The sequence below is a fragment of the Hippopotamus amphibius genome, chromosome 6 (assembly GCF_030028045.1).
Source record: "Hippopotamus amphibius kiboko isolate mHipAmp2 chromosome 6, mHipAmp2.hap2, whole genome shotgun sequence".
Lineage (NCBI taxonomy): Eukaryota > Metazoa > Chordata > Mammalia > Artiodactyla > Hippopotamidae > Hippopotamus > Hippopotamus amphibius.
Window position 1 is genome coordinate 104,759,590 of NC_080191.1, and position 26,750 is coordinate 104,786,339.

Sequence of the window (26,750 nt, forward strand, 5' to 3'; positions counted from 1 at the left end):
TTTTTTCTAAATCTTCCATTTGGCTTTTAACTTCACTGGTGGTGATTTTTGATGTGTACGTTTAAAAAATGTAGTTATACGTTTCATTTATTTTTTAAAAATTTTATTTATATTTGAGTATAGTTGATTTACAATGTTGTGTTAGTTTCAGGTGTACAGCAAAGTGATTCATCCATACATATACATGTATCTACTTTTGTCAGAATCTTCTCCCATATAGATTATTACAGAATAGTGAGTAGTTATACCTTTCAGCCTTTTTTTTTTTTTTTTTGGCTTCTACTTTGAGTGTCATGCTTAGAAAGCCCTTACCCATTGTAACATTGAAAAATACTTGCCTATAATTCATTTAACGGCTTTAATTTCTATATTTAACCTTTAAATTATTATGAAATATTTAACACACAGAAACTGGCATGAAGAATAATATAAGAGAGGCAATATATGTAGCAGTCAGTCAGCTTCTGAGCCTGATTTCATGGGTGTTTAAATTAGGTCTACAGATTCTTTGATACTCTTCCCTTCGAAAGGTGGGGGTCTAGTTTCCTTCCCCTGGAGTACGGGGTGAACTTAATGACCCACTTCTAATGAGTAGATATTGTAGAAATGATGGAGTGTGTCTTCTGATTTTAGGTCATAAAAGACACTAAGGATGGGAGAGAGGATGAGACACCATCTCTCTCTCTCTCTCTCTTGCTGTCACTCTTGCTCGCTCTCTCCCCCCTTCCCATGTTTCTGGCTCTGGGGAAAGTTAGCTGCCAGGCCGTGAGTTCTCTCAGTCAACTCTGCGAAGAGGTCCATGTGATGGGGAACTGAGGCCCTCTACCAGCAGCCAGTGAGGAAAGCAATGAAGGATTCAGGCCAACAGGTACACGAGTAGAGTTGGAAGCAATCTTCCAGGCCCCTCAAGCCTTTAGATGACTACAGTCCCAGGTGACCCATCTGTTACAATATATGAGAGACCCTGATGCAGAATCAGCTAAGCTGCTCCTAGATTTCTGACTCTCAGAATCTGTACGGGATAATAAATGTTAGTTATTGAAGACTGCTAAGTTTGGTGGTAATTTGTTGTGTAGCAATAGATGACTAATACAATAGGCATGAATCTTCAAGGTGTGAGATTTTGTGCCTTAGTTTCCTTATTTTAAAATGTGGAAATAATAGAATTTTCTTTATAAGGTAGATCTGAAGTTTAAGTAAATTAACATACGCATAGTACTTACAACAGTGCCTGATGTGTAGGGAGCTAAAAGTTTTGCTATTATAAAGCAAATATCCATATACTCCACCCAGCTTAAGAAGTAAAATGTTACTGATAGAACTAAATACCCATTTATATCCCTCCTCAAAAGTATATATTTAACTATTCAAACATCTGGAACTAACTGTGGTCATACAGTGAGGCAAAGATCTAGTATAATATTTTTTTCCCAAATGAATAACCAGTTTTCTCAGCACAATTTGACTCATTATTTATCCTTTTCCCATTGACTTAAAGGTCACTATTTTAATGTACTAAATGCCTACATATACTCTTATTTGTTTGGAGGATTTCTATTTTGCACCATTGAATAATGTCTGCTCTGCCATCAGTTACGTGCTGTTTTTGTTGTTATAACTTCATGGTATGTTCTGATGCTGGCAGTACAAGTTCCCCTTGACTACTGGGTAGGCAGCCTCTAAGACGACCTCCTGTGATGTCTGCCTCCTGGTATTTGTGCCCTTGGTTATTCTCCTTCCCTTGAGTGTGGGCTGGATTCAGTGACTCCCTAGTGAATAAAACGTGGTAAAGGTAATGGCATGTCACTCTGGTTACAAGAAGGTTGTGGCTTCCGTCTTGAATATTTTCTTGTTTTCTCAGTTGCTTTGAGAGAGGGCAGCTGCTTCATTGTGAGATGCCCTCTGGAGATGGCCGTGTGGCCAGGACCTGAGGGAGGTCTCCTGACAATGGCCAGTGAGAAACTGAGGTGCTCAGTCCAGGACAGCTCAGGAGGAACCAAATCCTGTCGACAACCACATATGTAAGCTGGGAAGTGGATCCTACCCCAGTGGAGCCATTAGAGGAAAGGACAGTCAGTGACAGTCCCAGCTGAGACATTGATTGCAATCTTGGGAGAGAACTTGAGCCAGAGGCGCCCAGCTAAACCACTTTGAATTCCTGATCCACAGGAGCTAACATAGTAAAAAAGCTTGTTGTTTTACCTGTTAAACTTTGGGGTAATTTTTTATGCACAATTATTCTTTTCATTTTTTTACATTCTTTCCCATTTATCCTTTCACAAAAATGTCATTTTGCCTTATTCCGTAATTTTTAGAGGATTTTAATTGACATTGCGTACTATTTTTAAATCATTTGGGGGTCAAATGACACCTCGTGTAATGGGTTTTCTCATACAGATACATTATATTCCATTAAAATTACACAAGCCTTCTTTTACGTGCCTCAAAAATTTAGAGTTTTCTTTACACATATTTCTTATTAGACTTATTATTAGCTATTTTATACTTTTCATTGGTGTTGCAAATGGGAATAATTTCTACTTGATTGCTGTCTGTACATAGGAAATTAATTGATTTTTGTATATTTATCTAGCAGTGTACCACTTAAGTGAATTCTATTGTTAGTTTTCATTGTTTTTCCATTTTACCTCTTGGATTTTCTATATATACAATGATCCACTATTCTTTTTAAAGCGATCTTAAAGATACTGAGCAGAGAAGCAAAAATGTATGTAAGTGCGTGCACGCGCACGCGTGTGTGAATATACCATGTGCGTGCTGATGGAGAGTCAAGAATTTGGAAAGAAATGAAATGTTAACTAGCTACGTTTTATTCATTTCTTTCTCTGCATCATCCAGCGTAGTTCTCAAAATACAGGCGTTTCTGGGTGGATGGTAATTGAGTGAATGAGTGGATGATCTACACCCCTCCTAGTTTGGTTTCCTCAGTCCTGCCTTCATGCCTTCTGGGAGCCAGCTCGTTGTGAAGTCCCACTGTGCCCTGAGCTGAGCCCATGTTGGGTATGAATCTGCTAAGTCCCCAGCACTCCACTAACATGATCTAAATAAGTAAGCACATCACTTACCCTCAAAGACCTAATGAGCTACCGAGGGGAGGTGGGGAGTGGGGACAGTATGAGCACACCTGCAATCATTAGAGAGTAGATTCATGCTAGATCGTGAGGTTCTTCCCTGGACCCACATGGTGCTGGTATAACCTAGTCAAAAGTACCTCCCATTCCAGCAACATTCATGGAGAAGATGCTGGGCCTATGCTGAACTGGGCTGGGTTTGTAAAAAGGCGCTGTTCAAGACAGAGTCAGGATCCTATGTGAAGGAGTGGATTGGGTGCCCAGTCCAACGGGCAAAAAGAGGCAAAAAACCAGGCAACAAATCTGAAAACTGGATGGACAGAAAGTCTCATCAAGAACATGCTGGGGAAAATGTCTTAGAACCAGTGTGGTAGTAACAGAGGAACTCAGCATTTATCTGGTGCCTGTGCGTGACCAGGGACAGGATTGGGGACAGAACCCTTGGAGGACCCTCACAGGGTGAGGCTGCACTGTCTGCCAAGGAAAGTGTTACTCAGAGGAGAGAAACAGAAGTCATGGGTTCTGTAGGAGCGAGATTCTATCCGAGGGGCAAGAGAAACCAGTGGGGGGTTTTCAATTTAGGAATGACATGATCTGGCTTCCTTTTAAGATTTTTTTTAAATTTTTAAATTTGCATTGAAGTATAATTGATTTACAATATTTCAGGTGTCCAGCAAAGTGATTCAGTTATACAGATATATATATATATATTTCAGAGTCTTTTCCATTATAGGTTATTACAAGATATTGAGTGTAGTTGCCTGTGCTATACAGTAGGTCCTTGTTTTGGTTATCTATTTTATATATAGTATTGTGTATATGTTAATCCCAAATTCCTAATTTATCTTTCCCTGTCTTTCCCCTTTGGTAACCATAAGTTTGTTTTCTATGTCTGTAAGTCTGTTTCTGTTTTGTAAATAAGTTCATTTGTGTCATTTCTTTAGATGCCACATGTAAGCTATATCATATGATATTTGTCTTTTTCTGTCTGACTTACTTCACTTAGTATGATCATCTCTAGGTCCATCCATGTTGCTGCAAATGGCATTTTTTCATTCTTTTTTATGGCTGAGTAGTATTCCATTGTGGTATGTGTATGTATATGTATATATATATGCACCATCTTTTTTTTCCATTCATCTGTTGATGGACATTTAGATTGCTTCTATGACTTACATTTTTTGCATGCTTTTTCCACAGCAGGGAAACTGAGTTGGGATGGGGAACAAGAATGGATTTGAGGGAGTTTGTAGGAGAACACAGCAGTGAGCTGGAGTGAGGGGCCGCTGGCCTGGAGCAGGTTGGTGGTAGAGATGAGTGTGTTGCCCATTGAGGCCTAATTGGAGGTAATTGGAGTTCTCCTGCTGGGACTTTGAGGTCTCTTATCCTCACTCAACAAGACTTCTTTGTCATTCTGGTGAGGTTTAAAGAACTCAAGCTGGAGGGGAGGCTCTCCAGGAATCTGGGTGGATTGACTGGGCCATCTGAGTGGAATTTTGTGGATGCGCGAAGGTAGTTCCAGCATTGGAAAGGGCAGTTTATGGCTCTGTGAATAGATTTCCAGTGCTAACAAGGATTTTTCTTAATTCTTAAAGTGTGTTTTATTGTTGTATGATAACATACATTTATTATAATAAAAGTGTCTATTTCTGATATTTCCAAGATAACCCTATGCAAAAACTTAAGGTGAACTTTGTATAATTCATTTTATATGCTTAAGAAACATTATAGGAAAATGTCTTTTAAATAAATGCATAACCACGCTTAGAAATTTAGAAGTTTTATTACCTGTTTTTAAATATTTTTCATCTTAATTTTTTCCTTTTAATTCTAATATACCCTGTAAAAAACTATTACTGCTTTCCTGCCTGTAGTTTAGCCTATTATAAATCTGGTGAAATTAATGCGAAGTTAATGGCTATATTTTAGAGTAACCTCTTGAAATGTAATAGCTTTATTGGAACAAAACTATTTTTTGCCAAAATTATGTGGAACTAATGAAAAATTAATTGCTTTATAAAACGCTGGCTTTTATCTAAAACTAATAATTCCTGTACATCTCTTAATCCTCCTGCAAACAGTTGGCAGGAAATAAAATCTAAGTTTACCAGTTCAAATTCCCTAAGATCCTGAGAGTCATTTTTATTTTTGCATGAGCCAACCTTTTAACTTTCTCACAACTTTAAGCTTACAAAAACAGATTTCTAATTAAATTCAGCCATATCATTCCCCTAAAGGGTATTTGGAAACACCACGCCTAACGCAGACTTGGGACCTATGAGCTAACACTTTTCCTTTCTTTACAGTTCACATTGGCATTTTTATATGTCTCCCCCTAATAAAATGTAATGATTTTTATACTTTAAATTGATGGCTGGGACTGTGCCTTTTATCTGTTGTTTACTGTGTTTCAGTCCATAAATAAATCATGCAACAAAATAAATTACTTAATCCTGTATTTTATTTGGAAACATATTAAAGGGTGGATACAGAAGGACAATCAGTTTATTGCCTCGGAACTGCTCACACTTTCGTGATTTTTGCATCGTATTTGAACACTATCAAGGTATCATATCAATACCAATTGTACCCAAGAGCCACGTTTGGAGATTAAGTTTTTGCTACTTTTTGATTAGGATGCGTTCAAATCTAACCCCCGCAAACTATCGTTTGTCATCAGCATTTGCCACGATTCTACTGTTTTAATAATAATCCATTACAGGGAATAACTATTTAGCAAGAACGTTATTAATCCACGGCAACTTTAAAAAATGAGACCACATGCGATTATTTTATCCCTTGTTCTATGCTTAGCAGTCCTTCCCGTCTTCGTTTAGTAGTAGCGGCTTTCTTAACACTTTGAAAGAGAAAAACAAAACATTACTCAACTTAATTTGTTTATTAAGCTCTTTTAGCATGAAAGGGAAATAGTCCAAATTTCAAAACCGGTTTGGAGAATGCGATACGTGTGTTATCGAGAAGCTTTCTCTTCCACAGACTTCTCCCCTCAAAAACGTTTTTTTTTTTTTTTTTCACACAGAGAATGGACCCTCGTTTCTTAGGTTAATTGCTGGAATATGATGAGGTTTGGTTGCATTTTTAGTAATTTCCGGATTCTATTCCAGGACATTTGGGATAGAGCCCAAGAGCTTAGCATGTTTTCCTTTTTTCATGGTAAAATTGTGCAAATATGCATTAGAGTGTGAAAACAAACAGTCTAATACATTTTTGCAAAGCTCTTTATGTTTACTGTTTATTGCAGATACCAGATCCTAATTAAAATGCGCTAACAAAAGCCAAGATACAAAGAACAAAGATATAACGAAACTTCATCTTTATAAAATATTTGTGATTAGTCCTGGGGGATGGAGGGCCTCACAGCCCTGCAGTGGAATTCTAAAAGGCTTCCTCAACCACACCAGGAGGGCGAGAAGATGCAGTATGTCTAGTCGTTTAAGAAATACAAACCATTATGTGGTTATTTTGGGGGTGCTGTATACTTCTTAGAGAGGTGCTAATAATTCTTTGACGCAAGATCTTGAGTTTTTTTTTTTTCACTATATGTTTGAAATGAATAACAACCGACTTCAAAGAACTAACCAGAAGAAGAGGCATTTAAAGCATATTTTTGGGGGAAAGATGGATTTAGATCTGTGCTTTTCAGTTGACAGTTTCTGTATGAATGTGGGAGAAATTACTTCTTGTTATTTGTGCATTTAGGAGAATTAAAAGAGTGAATGGAGATATTCAGTATTAATGAATGGCGAAGCTAGGGATCTGGGGTCACACTAACCTGAATTTGAGTTGGTTGGGGCTCTGCTTTCTAGCTTTGTGCTTGTAGGTCAGGAATTTAATTTCTTGGAGTCTCAGTTTCTTTAATACAGGGATACTAATAGTGATTTTGTGGAGTTGTTGTGAGAATAAACAAGATAAGCTTGCAAGCACACTCATCTTGTTAGAGGCAAATACTTCCATTTCTTCAAATGGAGGTGCGTACCACAACCCGCACAGTGAGGTTGGGGGAAAGAGGTGAGGAGGATCTAGTGCATGAGAAATTTGCATTTAAAATTTTCTCTTGAACGGCTTCCCTCTCCTTCCTCCCTCCCTTCATCCCTCCCTCCCTTCATCCTTCCCTCCCTCCCTCCTCCCCTCCCTCCCTCCCTTCCTTGTAGATTGCAGAGGAAGGGTACTAAGCATTTTTACAGACTGAGAAATCTTGTGAAAATCCTTTATGTCCTGCAGTAGTCCTCAAAGTGTGATCCTTGACCAGGTGCATCAGCATCACCTGGAACCTTGTTAGAAATGCAAATTCTTGGGCCTCCCACCCTGAGATCTAGTGCATCTGGTGCTGGGGCACCTGCATTTTAACAGTCTCTCTAGGCAATTGTAATGCACATTAAATTTTGAGAACCACTGATGTATCAAAATTTTTTTGTCTTCCTTTCTCTGTAACAGCGGCCTTATTAATGCAAAAGTCCCAACACTCAACAGAGGTCTTCCTTGAACATACCAAAAAGATTTTGAGAGACAGTCTATTATAGTGTTCAAGAACACAAGATGTAGGGCAGACTATTTTGATTTGTACCTCAGCTCATTACTTATCAGCTCTGTTTCCTTGGGCAAGTTTCTTAACCTCTTTGTGCCTTAGTTTCTTCTCCTATAGAATGGAGACAATAATAGTATCTAGCTCACAGGAATTTTGTGAGAATGTAATACACTTAAGACAGCGACAGACAAATAGAAAGCTCTGAAGAAATATGAGCTATTATTTATTATCTGCTGAATAGAGAGGAAATTGCAAAATGTAGAGAATCAGCAAAGCAGCAGTCCAGGAGGTGTGGAAACTCAAATTATGGCATATTCTTCTCTAATCATTCATTATTTCTTCAACAAAGATTTGTTGTCAACTCAGTACAAGCCAGGCATCATAAAAGGTAGTGAAGATATGGCAGAGAATAAGAAAGATTTGATCCTTGACTGTGTGATCCTTATAGGAAGAGAAAAAGGCATTAAAAAATATTTTCACAAATAATTGACTGACCTCAGTAGTGCCGAGGGCTGTGAAGGCAAAGCACAGCATGCTCTGAGAATGTTTAACTGGTAGACTTAACTCAGCCAGGTGAAGAGATGGAAGGTGTATAGGCACAGAGGGTAGTGGGTGGTGGTGGAGGGTCTGTGAAGCTCCCCTCAGAGAATCTGAAGCAGAGCCCTAAAGGATGAGCGGGAGTTTGCTAGGCATGTATGGCTGTGAGAACCGGAAGTCCAGAGAGAGAACAGAGTGTGTGAAGACCCTGAGGTAGGTAGGGGCTTGGTGCTTGGGAGGATCTGAAAGAACGCCAGTGTGGCTGGGGAATGGGGGCCAAACGAGACTGAAGTATCCCCCCAGTGATGGACATCCATTGTGGGGTTTAAACAAGGAGGTGACATTTGTTTTTAGAAAGACCTCTCTAGCGAAGTGGGAGAAATGGATTGGAGGGGGCCAGAGATACTCTGAGGAGACTGATGGCTATAGCTGGGAGAGATATGATGGTGGCTGGGGTTACCGTAGTGGGGGAGATAGAGGCGAGTAGAATGGAGGAATTGTGGATTTGGCAAGCTGGGAGTAGGAGGCAGAGGCAGTGTCGAGGCCATGTGCCTGGGGCCATTCCTTCAATAAGAAGCACCTATATTATAAGCAATTTCATTTCAATAGTTATTCCCATAATGTTTTTTAAATGGGTAAATGTCTTATCATTAAATGATGTGCAATTGTTTAACCTAAAAAAAAACAAAAAACAAAAAACAAAAGAAGCACCTAGAAGGAGCATGTCTGGGGGGAGATCATAAGTTTAGTTGAGTATGAGCACAAAAGGAAATACATAGAGTGTGCAATTGATTTTACCAATCTGGATGTCAGAGAGCTGGAGACCTCTCCAGTGAAGGGAGGGGTTGGTATGTATATTGTAATTGAATTGATGGTAATGGACTTGTTATCCAGGTAGACTTCAGACAAGAGGTTCTGGGATTTGCCCAACAGAATACCAGCATTTACAAGTGAAGTACAGGAGGACCAGGTCTCAAAGGATGAATGGCCAGATGGATAGAAGACCTGGCTGGTATGTTATGAAAGCTAAGGGAAGAGAGAGTCAACTGGGGCAAGGATGATGGGAACCAAAAGCATCCTTGGATTCAGCTAAAGAAAGGCAACCTTAGAACAGTACTGGAGGAGACGATGGCTTGTGGAGTGAATAGGAGACCAGCAAACGGAAATCATGAAGTTGGACGTATTTGGAGGGGCAGGAGCGAACAGAAATAAGATGGTAACTTCAAGGTAACACAAGCCTAAGAAGGATGGTTATTTATAGAAGGGAGAGGTCAGCTAGTGCTGAAAATGGCAGGAAGAAAGTCAGGAGAGAGGAAGAGGTTGACAAAACGTGAAGAAAGTGTATTGATAGAAGGTTTTTTTGAGTAAGTGGGAGGGGGAAAACCACTGCCTAGATGGAAAACCACTTTAGACTGACTTAGAAAGTATAGGCAGCTCCTCTGTTGTAACAGGAGGTCAGGGGGATGCGGTGGGTGCAGTTGCTGGTAGGTTTGTCGGTTTGGTGGTGGGAAGTTGTGAGGTTTCTGTTTGGTGGCTTCTATTTTCTCTGTAAGGGAGTAGGCAAGGCCATCTGTCTAGTGTGAAGGTTAGGGATCTGAAGAAAGTGAAGATAGTTTGAAATAGTCATCGAGAGCAGAAGAGGCAGATGGTCAGAGAGATGCAGCAGATGTATATCTGGTTACTGTGAGAATCCAGATGAGAGGGGAGATGTGGATTTATCATGGTGGGTGTGGGGGTGAGCCCCTGCTCTCACAAGGCTGATAGACAAACACACACGGTTATGTACAACAGTTTAGGAAGTGACGCACAGGGCGCTGGGGGAGATGGTAAGAGGGAGGCTTCTAACTAGGGACCTAAAGACAAGTAAGTATCAGCCAGGTGAAGAGATGGAGGGAGGGTGTATCAGCAGGGAGAGCAGATGTGAACAGGCCAAGAGGTGTGGGGAAACATAGCTCCCTTGGGAGCTGAAGGAAGTTCCCAGGTGGAGAAGAGTGTGTGAGGGTGCAGGGGATACTGGTTGAAATGAGTGGTTAGAAGAGGAGTTGGAGAGGAAGGGGATGGCAGCTTAAGCATCTTCTAAGCTGATGGTTCGCAGGTGTGGTCCCTGGGCCAGCGGGGACCAGCAATATCAGTATCACCTGGGACTTTGTCAGAGATGCAAATTCTTGAGCTCCACCCCAGACCTAACCTATCAGAAATTATGAGACTGGGGCCCCGTGATCTATGTTTTAGCGAGTTCTCCAAGTCCTGCTGATGCACACTAAAGCTTGAGAACGTGTTTTAAACAGTGGGGAGATTGATTAAAGTGTATTTTTAGCAGGAGAATGACATGATCAGAGGCAGGTGTATGAAGATCTCTGGCCACAGTGTGGAAAATGGAGAGTCCTGTTTGTGTATCCCAGCCAAGGATCTCAACAGGACTAATTCCTCAGCTGGGTTACTGACCCTGGGGCAGGATGGTCCAGGCAAGGTCTCCATGGTGACCAGAACCACCTGCCCCCTTGGAAGCTCCCTGCTGAGTTTACCTCTCCAGCAGCTCTCTGCTGCCCCCCTCTGTCCACAGGCCACACTGATGGTTCAAGGGGAATGCTTCCCAGACCTTGATCAATCCAGTTTCAGCATCCCCCTGACTCCTTCTGCACCCCCAGCTTTGCCAGACAGATGGGCTTGGCTAATATCAACATACTACATGAAGTAGACAATGTTATTTGACATTCTTTGAGTGGACAGTTCCGGAGAGCCCAGGAAAGAGTACTAATCAAGCAGTTACCTGAGATATCTTTGGGATAAGGTTTGCTAATTTTGAAATTAAACAATATATTATATCTCCTTGCGTTTCTGGGAAACCTGTTTGTGTGTTTGTTCCTTTAATAGAGTGTGATGCTATCTCTCCAGAAGAGCTCTTTCAGAAGACAGGATCTGAAGGCAGCTTATTTCTGGGGGAAAAAAAAAAAGCAAAACCTATTTGAAGGCTTTTTCCAAGACCAGTAAGAATATGACATTAGAGGACCTGGTGTGGGGTAGGATGATTCCATCAAATTCCACCATCCTCCCTCTTTACAATTACATTTACTTGGTGATTTGCCTATTCTGTACTTTATTTCATTTGGAGATATAGAGAAAGATGATTTTCCTACAGGCACAGATTGGATTGTCACAGCCTGCTGAAAGATGATAAAATCTTTTCTGGGAGAATATAGGCTGCCTTCCATCCAATGATAGCCATGCAAAATAAATACTATTTCTCCTAAACATGTATGAGCCCACACCTCCCAGTTGTGATGTCCCAAAGATGGAGTTGCATGGCCAGATTGGTGTTGGAATCTTGGTCTCACCAGTCACCAAACATAGTTCACCTTTGGCAAGTTACTTAACCTCTCTGGGTCTCCATTTTCTCTATTGTAAAATGGGTTGTTGCGAGGATTAGATAGAACAGTGTAATCTAGGGTATTTAGTAGGCGACACTAGTTATTAGTTTTTGTTGTCTGTTAGATTGTTTCATCACATTATATATGAAGCTAAGAAATAGTGTCTGAGAACTGTAAGAATTTCATGCTTATGAATGTAAATTGCAGTACATTTTTTTGGGTGAATGATGAATCACTGAAAACAGCATAATAAGCAGTAGAATCCTAAGAAAGTTGACAGGACAGCTCTAGAACATATCATGACTATGGTCAAGGTTGATGGTAGATTCTACTCTCTCCAAACTTGTTTCCCATCTCAACTTGTTTCCCATTTTCAATTAATATGCAGATATCAATAGCTTATTGGTTTTCTACTGAGACTGCAAACTAATGGAACTCTGTGATAAGTGTCATACCAGAGGTTCAGTGAGTAAGGGGTAGTTCAAGAATCTGGAAGAGAAAGAGGCCATTTGGATCCAGAACGTTCCAAACTATGCTCACATGTAAATTACTTGACCAGCTATGTCCAGACACTCTGTCATAAGTTTTAAAGCTTCAGAAAGGAGATAGACTTGAGGTGAGTCTTGAAGTTTGGGGCAACATTGTGATAGATGGAGAGAAGGGGAGAATATTTCAGGGAGGAACAGCATGCAAAGCCATGGAAAGGGAGATCAGCTGGCTGTGATATAGGGACAGTGAATATACTGTGTGGTCAGAGGGGAGTGGGAAGAAAAGTGTTATTGAAACAGCTCATTGGGTTAGACTGAGAAAAGTCTTTACTGATGGAAAAGGAATTTGGGAGCCAGTGAGCATTTTCAAGAAGGAAAATTTTACAATACAATGTGATGTCTTGGAAAGAATAATCAGGTTTCTGGGTACCAGCTGGAAGGGTAGAAAGAAGGTAGGTAGGCTCATTAGGAGGCTTGGCCAGAGTTTGCCTGAGTTGCAAAGGCTGTGTACAGATTCACATGGTGATGGGAGAACAGAGAGACGGTGGGGTTGAGAGACTCTCCCAGGCCTTGTGAGGGCATGGGGAAGGGATTGGATGGGGAAATGATGGAGAAGATGCGATGGGTTGCTTCTAAGATGCCTCCCATGAGTTCCATGCCCTTCAGTTCCTCTTTGTGTAATCTCTTCCCCTTGAGCGTGGGCTTCTTACCTACAGAAAATGGCAGATGTGATGGGATGTTGCTTCTGAGATTGGGTTATGAAGAGACACTGGCTTCTGCCTCACTTGCCCTGTTGTGCACACTCCAGTGGAAGACAACTGCCATGTTGGGAGCTACCCCATAGGCTAATGTGGTAAAGACCTGAGGGCAGCCCCTGCCAACAGCCAGCAAGGAACTGAGGGCCTCAGTCCAGCAGCCTCTGAATAACTGAGTTCTGCCAACAACTTTGTGAATAGATGTGGAAGTGGATCCTTCCCCAGTTAAGGAAGTGGAGCCTGGAGATGACCCCAACCTGCCTGACACCCTGTGATTATGGCCTCATGCTGTGTAACAAACTACCCCCAAATAAAATAACATACATGAATTATTTCACAGTTTGTGTAGGTAAGGCATCTGGGTCCTCTCTGGCTTGGGGTTTCTCACAAGGTAGTGTTTGTATCAAGGCTTGACTGGGCAGGATCCACTTCCTTGCTCACTCATGTGGTTGTTGGCAGAATTCAGTTCCTCAGGACTTCCCTGGTGGCTCAGCAGTTAAGAATCCGCCTGCCAATGCAGGGGACACGGATTCGAGCCCTCATCTGGGAAGATCCCACATGCCACAGAGCAACTAAGCCTGTGCACCACAACTACTGAACACATGTGCCACAACTACTGAGCCTGCGCTCTAGAGCCTGTGAGCCACAACTACTGAGCCCATGGACCTAGAGCCCATGCTCCGCAACAAGAGAAGCCATCACACTGAGAAGCCTGTGCACCACAAGGAAGAGTAGCCCCCAATCGCCATAACTAGAGAAAGTCTGTGCACAGCAACGGAGACCCAATGCAGCCAAAAAAAAAAAAAAAAGAAAAAAAAAAAAGAATTCCTTCCTTTAAAGGAAAAAAAAAGAATTCAGCTGCTTGTGAATTGTTGGACGGAGGCCTCAGTTCCTCATAAGCTGTTGGCTGGAGGCCGTAGACATTTGCCACATGGGTCTCCCTGTAGAGCATCTACAGTATGGCGGATTGTTCTACCAGAGGGATCAAGTGAGAGGATGCTGGCAAGATGGAAGTTGGCCTTTTGTGATCTTATCAGGGAAGCGACAGGCCATCACTTTTGCTATAGACTGTTTTTTAGAATGTGTTAGAATCCTTTAGCCACAGGTCTGGCCCACTTTCAAGGGGAGGAGCTCACATAAGTGCATTAATACCAGGAGGTGAGGATCCCTGGGGACCGTGTCAGAAGCTGCCTACCACAGAAACAGTGATTTATGGCAGTTTTTGTGGTCTTCCCAAAGGGCTTTAGGCTCCTGGAGGGGGCTTGTGCTTTGTACGTAAGTGCTTAATAAATATTTATTGAATAAATGAGATGATCCTTGCAAAAACTCTTAGAGGTCTCTGAACAGTAATTTTCAACTTAGATGTTAAGGCATTGATGGTCTCTTCAATTAGTCAACAGTGTAATGGGAATATAGTGAATTTTATGGACAAAATTCTGACCCTAAGTACAAAAACCTAGTTCACTTCATTGGGTATAGGAACTCAGGGTCGACCTGTACAGTTGTGCCAGGTACAAAAGTGCCTGGCTGAGGGGACAGGGGTGCCTAATCCAGTCATAGTCCACTCACAGAGCTGTGGGCCCTGGCATGGGACTGCGTCCGGGTAGACGAAGGGTGCCTTTTGGAAAGATGTCCACCCAGAAGGGATACTTTCATGTAAGTAGCGCAAAGGCCAAATCTGTGATTCTCTAAGGAAGTGTCAGCCTTTCCCCATCTCCTCCTTTTGCTTTCACCTGTTGTCCTTGAACTATACCCGCTGAAATGGACTTGAGGGAGAAGGAGGACAGTGTCTGATCCACGGCTGACTTCGGGGAGGATTAAGGTCTGTTTGAGGAGACCCTTGAGAGTCTAGGAGAGAAGGAGCTATACAAATGCAGACAAATCCCATCATCCCTGTTAAACTGCCAGGAAAATTCTACGCACACAGCGATACCACCCTCTCCCTGAGTGCTGGGTCTGACCTGACAATAGCAAACAAACAGCAAGCTGTGGTCTGTTTTTAATTCCAAATGAAAATCCACCCCAAATAGAGCAAGAAGGAGAAAAAGCAGCTCGGCAACAATGTGTGCTTTGGCTGAGGACCCCAGGAAGCCTTGCTTCTGTGAACCTCAGCCCATCTCCCTCCCCTACTCCCGGTGACTCCAGAAAAGCTCAGCTCAGACCCCGGAATGGTTGTGTATTGAGGATAAGGATGTTGACAATAGGGTTAAAGCTGCATAAATAACTACAAATTGCTGTTGGCCCCAGCAACTGCCAGCCAAAAAACCCCCCCAAAAACCAAACAGGAAGGAGATGATATTTGGAGCATAAGTTGTGGGGCAGGGGGAGCCGGGAATCTGGCAACCAGTTCTGGGTGTAAAAGACACTTTGACAAGGTGATCACAGGCCACCCACAGTTGTTAGGCAGCTATAAGACATTATTTTGACAGGACGTGTGGCACACTTCAAATAGAGGAATCAAAGCCCCACATGATCAGGGTTGTGTTACAGGGAAGTTCTGATTTAAAGAAGAAGCTACTCTAGTAATTGAGGGATAGCACTAATGGGGGCTTCAAATATTCGTTTTGTAACTTCCATGTAACTTCTGTTGGGGATGGTGTGTGGAGCAAGAAAGAAGGAATGACAGAAATGTGGTTTATAGGAACAAGGGGAATGCTGTGATGGCTGCCCTTTTTGCCCCTCGGTTCTCTGGCTTTCTCCCAGCACCATTTTCAATGGTTCCTCCAGCACTCTTCCTCAAAGAACACTGCCTGTATGGCCCCCAGGATGCAGCCAACGCGAGAAAGACTAGACCAGCCATGCATGTGCTTCCTTGGGTCAGGTGTTTGCGTACAATCCATCACTTCCCCCAGCCTCTTTGGTTTCTATCCTCTCCAACACCCCCCCCCCCCACCTCTTGGTTCCACTTTCCCCTCATGCTGCTGAGCCCTTTGCTTGAAACCAGTCTTCTTTCTCACGCTTCTTTTGAATTTCACCACCTCCAGAAAGGCATTGTTATTATATGTAGCAGAAGAGTTTTAAGTGAGAAAAAAAAATTAAAGAATTCACTGGATAGAATGTTTGCTGGATAAAGGAATGGAAACCTAGGTGGTGGTTGGGGAACTCCAGACTCCAGTGCATTCCTATTGAGCTGTGTGCCCAACAGTCTCCCCACTCCCTACCACAACCTTCTTCAGAGGGCCGTTTCCCCCTTTTCTTTCAAATGTGTGCAGAAGGTGTAGTTTTCTTTCATGGTCACGCTGGTTGCAGTGTGGGAGTGGCTATCTAAATAAAACTGGGTGTATCAGCTAGCGTACGCTGCCTAACAAATTACATCAAAATTTGATGTCTTATAATGTGAATGTACTTAATACCACTGAACTGAACACTTAAAAAGGGTTAAGATGATACATTGTATGTTATGTGTATTTTACAATAAAAAATATTGAAGGAAAAAAATATGATGTCTTAAAATAATATTTATTTTTGTTCAAGAGTCTGAATGTTGGCTGGACTTCTCTCTTCATGCTTCAGGTCTGCAGATTCCTGGGATGGCTCTGTTCAATGCATGTTCATTCTAGGGCCCAGGCTGAAGGAGCAGGACCTACTCGGGGAGAGTGTTTCTCACAGCAGTGGCAGAAGTGTTAAGACGGGAAGTAGAAACATATGATGATTCAGCCTTTGTGTGCTCCTGCTGCTCTCTGATCTTGCTTGGGCCAGCTTGTTTCCCATTTTTCTACAACTTTCTTCTCTATGAGGCTCGATGGGAGAATTAGAGAGTAAGGTAGAAGGTCCTACTCAGACATTGTCAAAGAGATGCTCAGAGGTGTTTAGAAAAAGAAAAAGTCACTTACAAAGAGTGCAAAGGAGCCAGACTTCAGAAAGACTGGCTGGTCTATCAAGAACATAACTAGTATTTAAGGAAAAACTGCAAAATGATCAGTTTCCAAGCATACATTAATCTATTCATGGTGAAAACAGCAACTTGCTCACATGATTATTGTATCCACCCAGGTCATAGTACATCTTCAGACACCTGCTTAGCCAAAGTTGGAGATGAAATTGTTTTCATTGCAGAGTTACAGGTTTACAGGAAATACTCAAGGATTTTTTATTTGGGAGACTAGAAGCACACAAGGTGATCATGATGGTTTTAAAATAGGTTTACAAATTCTTTGGAAATATCCCTTCAAAAGGTAGAGCCTAATTCCTCTTCACCTGATTGTGGACCAGGCAATCCTGTTCTAAAGAACAGGATGTGGGAGAAGAGATGGTGTGTAGTTTCTGAGATTAGGTCATTAAGAGTATTGCAGTTTCCATTTGCTTGTTCTTGGATCACTTTCTCTGGGGGAAGCCAGATGTTGTGTCATTGGGACACTCAAGGAACCCCTATGGGATGGTCCATGTGGTGAGAAACTGAGACCTCCTACTAGCACTAACTCATCCGGCATGGGTGAGTCACCTTGAAGGCAGAGCCTCCCACCGCAGTTGAGCCTTCGGATGACTGCAGCCCTAGATGACATTAACTGCAACCTCACAAAACACCCCTAATGCAGAACTACTCACCTAAGCCCCTCCTGGATCTCTGACCCAGGAGACTATGTGCGATAATAAGTGTTTATTGTTTTAAGCTGTTAAGTTTTGGGGTAATTTGTTATGCAGCAGTAGAAAACTAATACAATGAGCCAATTGGTTTCGATTTATCACAGGGTGTAGAGTATTGTGGTGGTCATTATTTTTGATCATGTTATATAAAATGTTCAGATATTGGAAGAAAGACAGAGTATCTGGCCTAATATGAGTAGTCCAAGCTTCTTTATAAGGTTCTGCATTGGAATGTAATGCACCAATGCCTTCTGTAAGAGTTTAACTTACATGTCTACCAGCAGTATATAAGATGGAATGCATGAATGAAAACAATGCACATCTTTGTGTACTAGCAATTCATTTACCCTCCATGACCCTTATGGGCAGCAGAAAACTGGCCTCGCAATATAAGGCATTGTGGTAAAGTAGGATGAAGATTGATGCTTACTGGCTCTGTTGGGACCAGTATAATCACCAAGCATCATAGGCTGAGTGTCCATAGACTGTGAGCATTCCAAAGATCTATACAAGTGTTTGAGAAGTGAAATAAATAATTTATTTACCCAGCCGTTTATTGATGGACATTTATTTTGTTTCCAATCTCTTGTCATTGGAAATAAGGCTGAAGTGAGTAACTTTGTACATATGTCATTTTGTCTGGGTACCAGTATATCTATAGGATAAATGCCTAGATGAGAAAGTGCTGGGTCAGTAGTTTCATGAATTTGTGATTTTGATAACTATTACCGAATTGCCTGTTTTCCCTCAGACTTACCAATAGAAAGTGTTATCAAACTTCTGAATTTTTGCTAGTCAGATAAATGGACCCTTTGTGTTTGAGGAATTCATAGCCTTGTCTGGGAAAACACTATCACTTAATTAATTTATGCTTTATTGTTACAAAATGAGTCTGAGGACAACTTTAAAAAGATAAAAATATTTATTTTTGCATATGTGTGTGTGTGCTTCAAAAAGATTCTGAGGACACCTGTAAAGATGTTTATAATAATACAGGATAAAAACATAGAGATTGGAAAATTAGGTAAAGAGTGAAAGTGGGAATGGAATTCTGCTAAAGATTTTGTTATGACACAAATGCTTATGTCATTGGGTTCTATGTAGTTGCTGAGAGAGTATTATAATAATTTGACTCCGAGTTCCCTGGTAGCCAGTATGAGGATGGAAACATGGTTAGTTATAAGAGTCACAGTGATTATAATAGTAATAATAAATCTATAGTCTTTAAGCCACTGTACTTCTGTGACACTTTACCCCAATTAATTTTACCTAGGTATATTGTTATCCTCATTTTACAGATGAGAGCCTGAGGTGCAGGTAGTTACATAACTTACCCACGATTGTGTAGCTAATTAATAAGAGGTACCTTGTTTTGCATTTAGACAATGTGGTTCTAGAGCTTACATTTTAAATTATTATGTTATTTTTAGTGACCTCTCAACCGAACATGAGTCATTTAGGCAGTGGCTGTGATGAAAACAGCTTAAACTTTCAGACATTTATTATATGCTTCCATTCTGTGAACGACTCATATGTAGGACATGGTTTGATGTGACTGCCAAGTGCCATAGCTGCATTTACCACATGACATTATCTCACCATTCTGGGGAGGGGTTTAGATTAACCCTTAGATCTTGCCTCTTTCTTGTCTTTTTGTCTAACTTTTATGGCTCTTTTTTTTGGGGGGGGGGCCTTTGAAAGCCTAGGACAATTGTTATCCTCCTTCTCTGCCCTGCTCCACCCCCATTTATCTGGAAGGAGATTCCCAGAACATACTATGTTCAAGTTATATTTATCTTTTAGGTCTCATTTAGGAATAGTGGCGTTAAAGCACTGGTCTAAGGCCAATCTTCCAGTTTGCCAAATAAAGGAAGTTTCTGAATGTTTTCGTGGTTGACCACTGCATTGAACTGCCCCAGGAAAGACATCAGAAAGAATTTTATGTCTATCAGAGTTGTCAAAAATTGGTACAAGAATATAGATTTTCCTGTCTTGTTAAATCTGTCCAAACTCAGTCAACAAAGACCTAGACAATATAATGAATAGACATTTTATACAAAAGAAGAATTGCCAAACAGGTAGACACAGGGAAGCCGTGATCATTACCTCTTTGAAAAGTCTACCATGACCACAGTATGCCTTTTTATTAGCTTTATACACAGTGTGACTTGCAGAATATTCCATAATCAGTATTTGCTCCTTCAGCTCCTTGTGAAAATAGGGATATTCAAATCATGTCCCCATAAATATCCACGGAGAAGAATCACAATGTCTAAGATGCTTCCTGGGGAAAAAGCACCCTCACAATTTCTGTAGGAACAGAAATACTATGCTGTCTCTGGCAGGTAGTAGTTCATATGACAACTATGGTCGCAAAGATGTCAACAAGTCAGCTCTGGATATCCAAACTGTTAGGGATTGCTTATTCACATCTGTCTTCCAAAAGAAATAATAACTATAGCACTTTTCCTTCAATGATTCTTCACAGTTTTCAAAATACTTTCATTTGTGGTGGCGTAGGAAACATGGGAGATGTCTTGTAGGAACTGGGTATTTTTATCCTGAGAGTCAGATTATGAGTTCCTCCTCCACACAGTAAACACCTGCTGCTCTGTCTTAGTTATTAAGTTATTGTCTCTAAACCCCAAACCTGTCCTTTGCTTTGATCCTGAGGCTGGGGCTCTGCAAAACACACGTGGCTTTGTAAACTGATTGCATGTAGGCTCTGCCAAAAGGGGGCGCTAGAGAGAGACTGCAGGGTCCTTCCTGTTCCGGTTTTGCTTCCTGTGACTGTAACCCGAGCCATGCTTTCACCCAGGTAAGCGGGATTCCTTCCTAGAACAGTTTGCCGTTTCTGTAGCACTTGTAAAACCTTCACTGCGCTCTCCTCAGAGACACCAGCGCCAGCAACATGTGATAGTTATTAGTCCACAATAATATCGTTTCTGCTGGACAGAAGTGGTGAGAACTGCATCCCAGCAGTGAATTCTATGGAGGGCCATGTCGGTGCCCAGGGTCTTCTCTTTGGGAGGCTATCCCTTGTGCACTGTTTTCCTTGGCTTCATCTGATAAGTAACTGTATTGGGGTTAAGAGCAAAGGCTTTGGGGGGGGTTCCCTGGTGGCGCAGTGGTTAAGAATCTGCCTGCCAGTGCAGGGGACACGGGTTCCATCCCTGGTCCAGGAAAATCCCACATGCCACGGAGCAACTAAGCCTGTGCACCACAACTATTGAGCCTGCACTCTAGGGCCAGTGAGCCACAAGTATGGAGCCTGCATGCCGCAACTACTGAAGCCTGAGTGCCTAGAGCCTATGCTCCACAACAAGAGAAGCCACTGCAATGAAGAGCCTGAGTACCACAATGAAGAGTAGCCCCCACTTGCCGCAACTAGAGAAAGTCCGTGTGCAACATCGAAGACCCAGTGCAGCCAATAAATAAACACATAAATAAATACATGGATACATTTATCAAAAAGAAAGAGTAAAGACTTTGGAGTCAGAGGATTCTAATAACTGACTTTTCTACTTTCTGATTGTCTGACCTTGGGCAAATTTCTTAAACTCTTTGTGCTTTAGTCTCCTCAGATGTAAAATGGGGATAACAATAGTCCTTGTCTTTTAGGATTATTAAGCATTAAAGAGAGAATGAATGCATGCAAAATGCTTAGAACATTGCTATACCTCAAGTGCTCAAGATATGTTATGATGATTTCAGGTGGCCCTTGGGGAAGATGATCTTTCTGAGGGTTTCTTTGACAATAGAACGTCCTTCATTGTTTAGTGGGCTTCTGGCTTAATTGCTTCTGGTCAGTTCCACAGTCAGGTATCTGCTAGTCAGAGATCAGATTCATAGTCCTTGAGCTTGGGAAGTATGTTTTTTGAGGCTAGGTATTAGCTTATGTGGAACTGGGCATAATTTTCTATCCTATTTGTACAGAAACAAAAGTATCTCAGATCATTTCCCTAACACGTATGACTGCCTAGATCTTGTTTCTTTGCTTTTTCTTGAACCAAACCTTCCACTAAGAGTACCCATTGTAAGCTATGTCTGTGGTGGGTATTTGCCCAACAGTATGTCAACCATCAGGCAAAGTTGGAGGGGTCAGTCCCTAGTCGCCCGTGCTCAACCTCTCTGCTCTACTAAGGTTGGTGTTGTCTTGGCTGAATGTACGATTTTGAGCCTTCTATCATCTTTACCTTTTCTTAGCCAGGTTGACGGAGGCAGTTCATAGACAGATGAATGCCTCATGACAACACGTCAACCACCCACAAAATGAGACTCTATCCTGTTCACGGCATTATACCAGCCATTATCCCCTTCCATGGCAGTGACTCCAACTCCAGCTCAAGTTTGAGCTGCTCTACAAGACTTTTCTTTTATAAAGATCTATGGGGAGAAAATGTGAAGACAGGCCTAGCCATTTATAGAAAGGCTTTATTTTGTACCCATTTTCATGTGTCACCCAGACAAACCATGAATTCTACTTTCCCCCATCTTCATATAAAACTACATACACCGCACTGTACATGTAAAACAAATTTGGAAAGGAGCCTCAAGCTGGCCTCTGAAATTGTGTAAGTAATTATCACATTTTTGTGCGCAAATGCAGTAATTATATGTGTAATTTGGCAGCTGGGTTTGAAAATTTGGCCTTAAATGGAACATAGACAGGAAAAATAAATGTTGGAAAATGCCAATATTTTATAAAGATTTTGAATCAAATAATGGTGAAATTATTGCAAGCCATCTTAATTTTTAATTATAATGATCATTACACAATATACAATAATTTTTTTGAGGAAGAAAAGAACTATAGATCAATTGCCCATCATTTTTGTCAGAAAAAAATGCCTCAGTTCTTAGGGAGGATAATTGTATTTTTCAGAGGTTATGGTACATATTTCAAAGGCTTTTTTTTCTTATGAAGAAAAGATAGTGATTGCTTACTAGTTCAAGTTCTATGACATTTTACTATAAGAAGAAAAGGACTCTGTACTGATTAGAGGAAAAGTAGTATTAACTCTGTGCTTTATTTGAGCTAGTCATCTTCAATTGGACAAAGCTTTCTTTATAAGCATTTAAGTTTTGGAATATAAGATTATAGCCCAAATGAAGAGTAATTTAGATTTCTTTGATCTAGATTTAAGTTGAAGTTTTATAGTAAAATCAGAGTTTTTATATTGTCATTGAGATTGAATCTAGTGCACATGGCTTTTTCATGTGGTTATGAGCACCAGTGACCTGGAGATGATATAAGGATGACCCTGGAGTGGTGTTATCATCTCTGGTTAGTAGGGGAATGGAGAGGTTAACCCTGTAGACTCTGGAGCCAACCAACCTGGATTCCAGTCCAGGCTCTACCATTCTGTTAGCCCTGTGACCTGGGACCAGTTACTTAATCCTTAGCCTCTCTGCATCTTAGTCTCCTCACCTGGTAAAATGGACGTGGTAACATGCTCACCAGATAGAGTCATCACGAGGACAGAAGGAGATAATCATGCATGACAGAGTGTCTGACACTGGTAAGCCCCCAAACATGATAACCATTTTTGTTTTTGATCATCATTTGCAACTCAGTGTTGAAGCCCAGTCATGACTAAGTGAGGAGGAAGGATTATCCAGCTCAGAAATGCAATGTGAGGGCAAGAGAAAGTCAGCGTATACAGAGAAGTCCATGGGAAATCCAGGTTCTCCAGGATGAGGCAATGTCCCCAACAGCATGATGAAGGAAGCTGACAGGGTGGGCAGAGCTCACTGGTGGGACTTTATTTCGACTCTGCAGCAAACTATTGAACCTCTCGCAGGACTGTGCTAAATTAGGGGATAAGGGAAGATGAGGGAAGTCTCTCTCTCAAGGAGCCTGCAATCTACAGAGGGAGTAAGTGCCTGCATGATGATAATGTGTGATGCAACACAGTCAGTGCCAGGGGCCAATAAACAAACGAGATGCTCTGAGCATTGAAAAGAAAGGGAGGGAGAACATGCATGTAGCTTTTTCCCCCTTCTTCCAAAATCATGCACATCTTCTTAGAAGAGGTAACTTTTGAGATAGACATTGAAGGTTGTGGAGATTTTGGAGATGAAACCCGTGAAGAAAAGAACATAAACGAGGAAGAGAGGAGGGGAGAAGTGGGCACCCAAGAACATCTGGGACATCCAACATGGGGGTGGGGGGGTGGTCATGGAGCTAGACCATTAAAGGAGGCTTGACTGGATGTGGAGAACCTTTGAATGATATGGTGAGAAGTTTGGCCTTCATTTAGTATCCAACGGGCAGCTCTGAAAGAGGAAGGTCTTGAACAGATCTGTTGTGCATCAAAGAGTCACTGCAAGATCTTGTTAAAACACATATTCCTGGTCCCCTATCCCAGAGATTCTGATTCAGTAGATCTAGGGTAGAGCCCCAGAATTTGCGTTTCCAGTGATCTCACATGTCACAGTGATGTGGTGGGTTCACAGAACACACTGAATAGCCCTAATAGGGCACATAGCCTTCCAAAGTGTTTTGTTTGCAGGTCCCTGTTAGTAAAAAAAAAAAATCCAGTATACATCCTCACCGTATGTATATTTACTTATTTTCAAATTATGGACGAAGTACTGTGTTGATATCTGTTATACGTATCATAAAGTCTATACCCAAATATAGACCCAAAGTCTATAACCCAAAGAGGCTGAGTTCATGATGAAATAAATATTGTTTTATTTTTATTTAATTATTAATGGTACGAAAGTCTTTTTGCTCTCACTGAAATTATTATTATATTTGAATATGCTTCACTTTTTCTGAAACTTAAAAAACCATGTGATACAACAATTTAAATGTTTTTCTTAATTCACTTTTTTTCAGTACTTTCTTGTAGTGGTTTTTGCAACTGAGGAATATGTCTCACAAAGACACATAAATCCAAATGGAAGAATTTCCTTTACTGACCATTTTAACTAAATTCCATTCACCAATTATGGAAAGGCTTTTGGCTGGTAGATATCATCTACTTTGCCAATCAGTTGTTCTTGCAAAACAATAAACAGGTTTTATTATTTTTCATTGTTATCAAAATTCGACTGACATTCTTTGTTTGGAAGAGTTTTAGACTGGTTACAAAAACTTATTTCCAACTTTTTAGAATGTGCTGACATGAGATTAAAAAAAATAGATGATGTATTTAGTTATCTTGATTTGGTATCCAAATTATATAACAATCGACATCTTTCTATATATCCCTTTCCAAAGTGCTCTGTCAGTAGCCTGACTTTCTAAGGAAAGGTAGATTCCTTCTTATTTACTACTGAAACATTACTTCTACCTTGAAGGCACAGGTTGTGTTATTAATATGGTTATTTTCATTAAAAAATACTTGATAGGTAGCTTATTATTGATAGATTACTTGTCATCACAGAAAAGGTTAGTGTGTCTGGAACATTTGTCTTTCTTTAAATAAATGTTTTTAGCTTTTTTGAGTACTTTGCCATAAGCAAATCTCTGTGTTGTAGAAAATATGTTCATAGTTACTCCCCATTTCAGTTTGTTCCTAAAGAGTCTTGTGCAGGTCTGGCTCCAACCCCTCACACATGCTTGCCTGTGTAGAGCAGGGTGAATGAATGTCACATATGCTGTCTCAGTAATCTTAGCCAAAATCCTTTAAAAATTTTGGTAAAAAAAGTGGTCCGAGTACTTACACAGCTTTACCATTAAAGAAGTAATTTACTGTCAGGAATATATCTCATGCATATATTTTACCTTTGGCAGTTTGGAAAAAATGAAATTCTTCATGTATTTTATTATTGAAACACAGCCTAGCAAAAATCATATGCTGAGACTTGGTAAAATAGAAATAGGGATACTTTCATTATATATCAAACTTTGCAATACTGTGTAATTTGTTCCAATTCTTGATTTAAAAATAATTTCCAGGCTGTTAGGCAGCCCGCAGGTGGCGGCCCACGAGGACTGTGCTGGGTGAGTGGCAGCTGGAGGAGGTGCAGGATCCACGTGAGGTGGGAGTTTGGGGGGCTGGGCTTTCTGAAGGCCTTGGGGCATTGGCTCTCTGGGTCCCTGGGGGCAGCGGTGAGGATGAGCTCTACTGGACAGCTTATGGAGTTTCACAGAGGAATCAGGACATGATGAGGACCAAGGGGGCCAGTCAGACACAGAGGGAGTGGTGGACTCTGACTTTGACATGGAGAGGGGGATTGAACCATCCAGTGATGGAGAAGAGCCGAGAAGGAAGCACAGAGCTGTCACCAAGGAGAGTAAGGAGCCTCTCAAGAGCTTGAGGCCTCCAAAATTCAGCAGCGCCCAGGCTGGTGGCTCTCAGAAGAGCTGAGAAGAGAAGGCTCTGCTCCTGCCAGAGCTACAGGATAGTGGCTCTGACCATGGGAAGTCCACATGTCCATCTACAGCTGCATGCACATGACAAACATTCCTTCAGGTATAGGAGAAGCAGGGCCGGTCACTGGGGCGAGAGGGGCCCCACTGGGAGTGGAGGAGCTCCTCGGGGAGTCCAAGATCACAGAGGAGCTTGACTGACATCACTGGAGACACAGGAGTGGCCTGAGGCTGATGGAAACAAGCAAGTTCCCAAGAAGTGGAAGTGCCTGGGGTCCATTGCTACCTCCCGTTCAGTGACAGTGCCACTTGTTGGGGGACCAGGCCCTAAAGAAGGAGATGTTGATGTAGAAGGATTTGATCCTGCTCCTACAGCTTCTGTGTGAACTCTCCGTGCTGGCCCTGGACCCATCATCCCTCCTGCTCACTGCCCACATTCCTCCATCACTTTTAGTGACGAGGAGACATTCAAGGAATGATTTCCCCAAGGGTGGCCCCCAAAGGTCCCTGTTGGGGAGGTCTGCCCCATGACCCATCACCCAGCCCTAAACCAGGATCCCATTACAGACATCCCCCACACCACTCTCCTGCCTTCAGGGTCATCCTTAAGGCTTACAAGAAGTACATCACTGTGCACGGGCTGCTGCCTACTGCTCAGCCCTGGGAACCTGGTCCATCACCTCCTGAGCCCCTCTAAGTCTCTGGGCCCTGAGCCATGCACCAGAAAATTATCACCAAATGGAGCAATGTCTACTCCTCAGAAACCTCCTTCCTGCTCTGACTTGGGGCTCTTAATGTCGCCCCACCCCCTGCTTCTCCTCTTTGTCATCGCTGGTCTTTGTCCAGCGCATTCCTGTATTTCTTTCCCCTTAGTTCCTACTGCTTTTGTTTGTGTTTTTTAATCTAATAATATAGAGAGATGAAAAAAACCCACTAATTTTAGCAATGTTTTCCATGCATCTTATCAAAATGGGTTCAAATTCCATTAAAATTCTTTGGAAGAGTTTTAAACTGGTTAAAAAGTCCTGTATTTTGTGACAAACGTGTCCATGTT

At 41.6% G+C, this 26,750-nt stretch overlaps 1 pseudogene; it reads left to right on the plus strand.

The window, feature by feature from the left end:
* The first annotated feature begins 8,308 nt into the window (after positions 1-8,308).
* On the plus strand, positions 8,309-26,477 carry LOC130854939 (vacuolar protein sorting-associated protein 72 homolog; annotated as a pseudogene).
* The last annotated feature ends 273 nt before the right edge of the window (positions 26,478-26,750 follow it).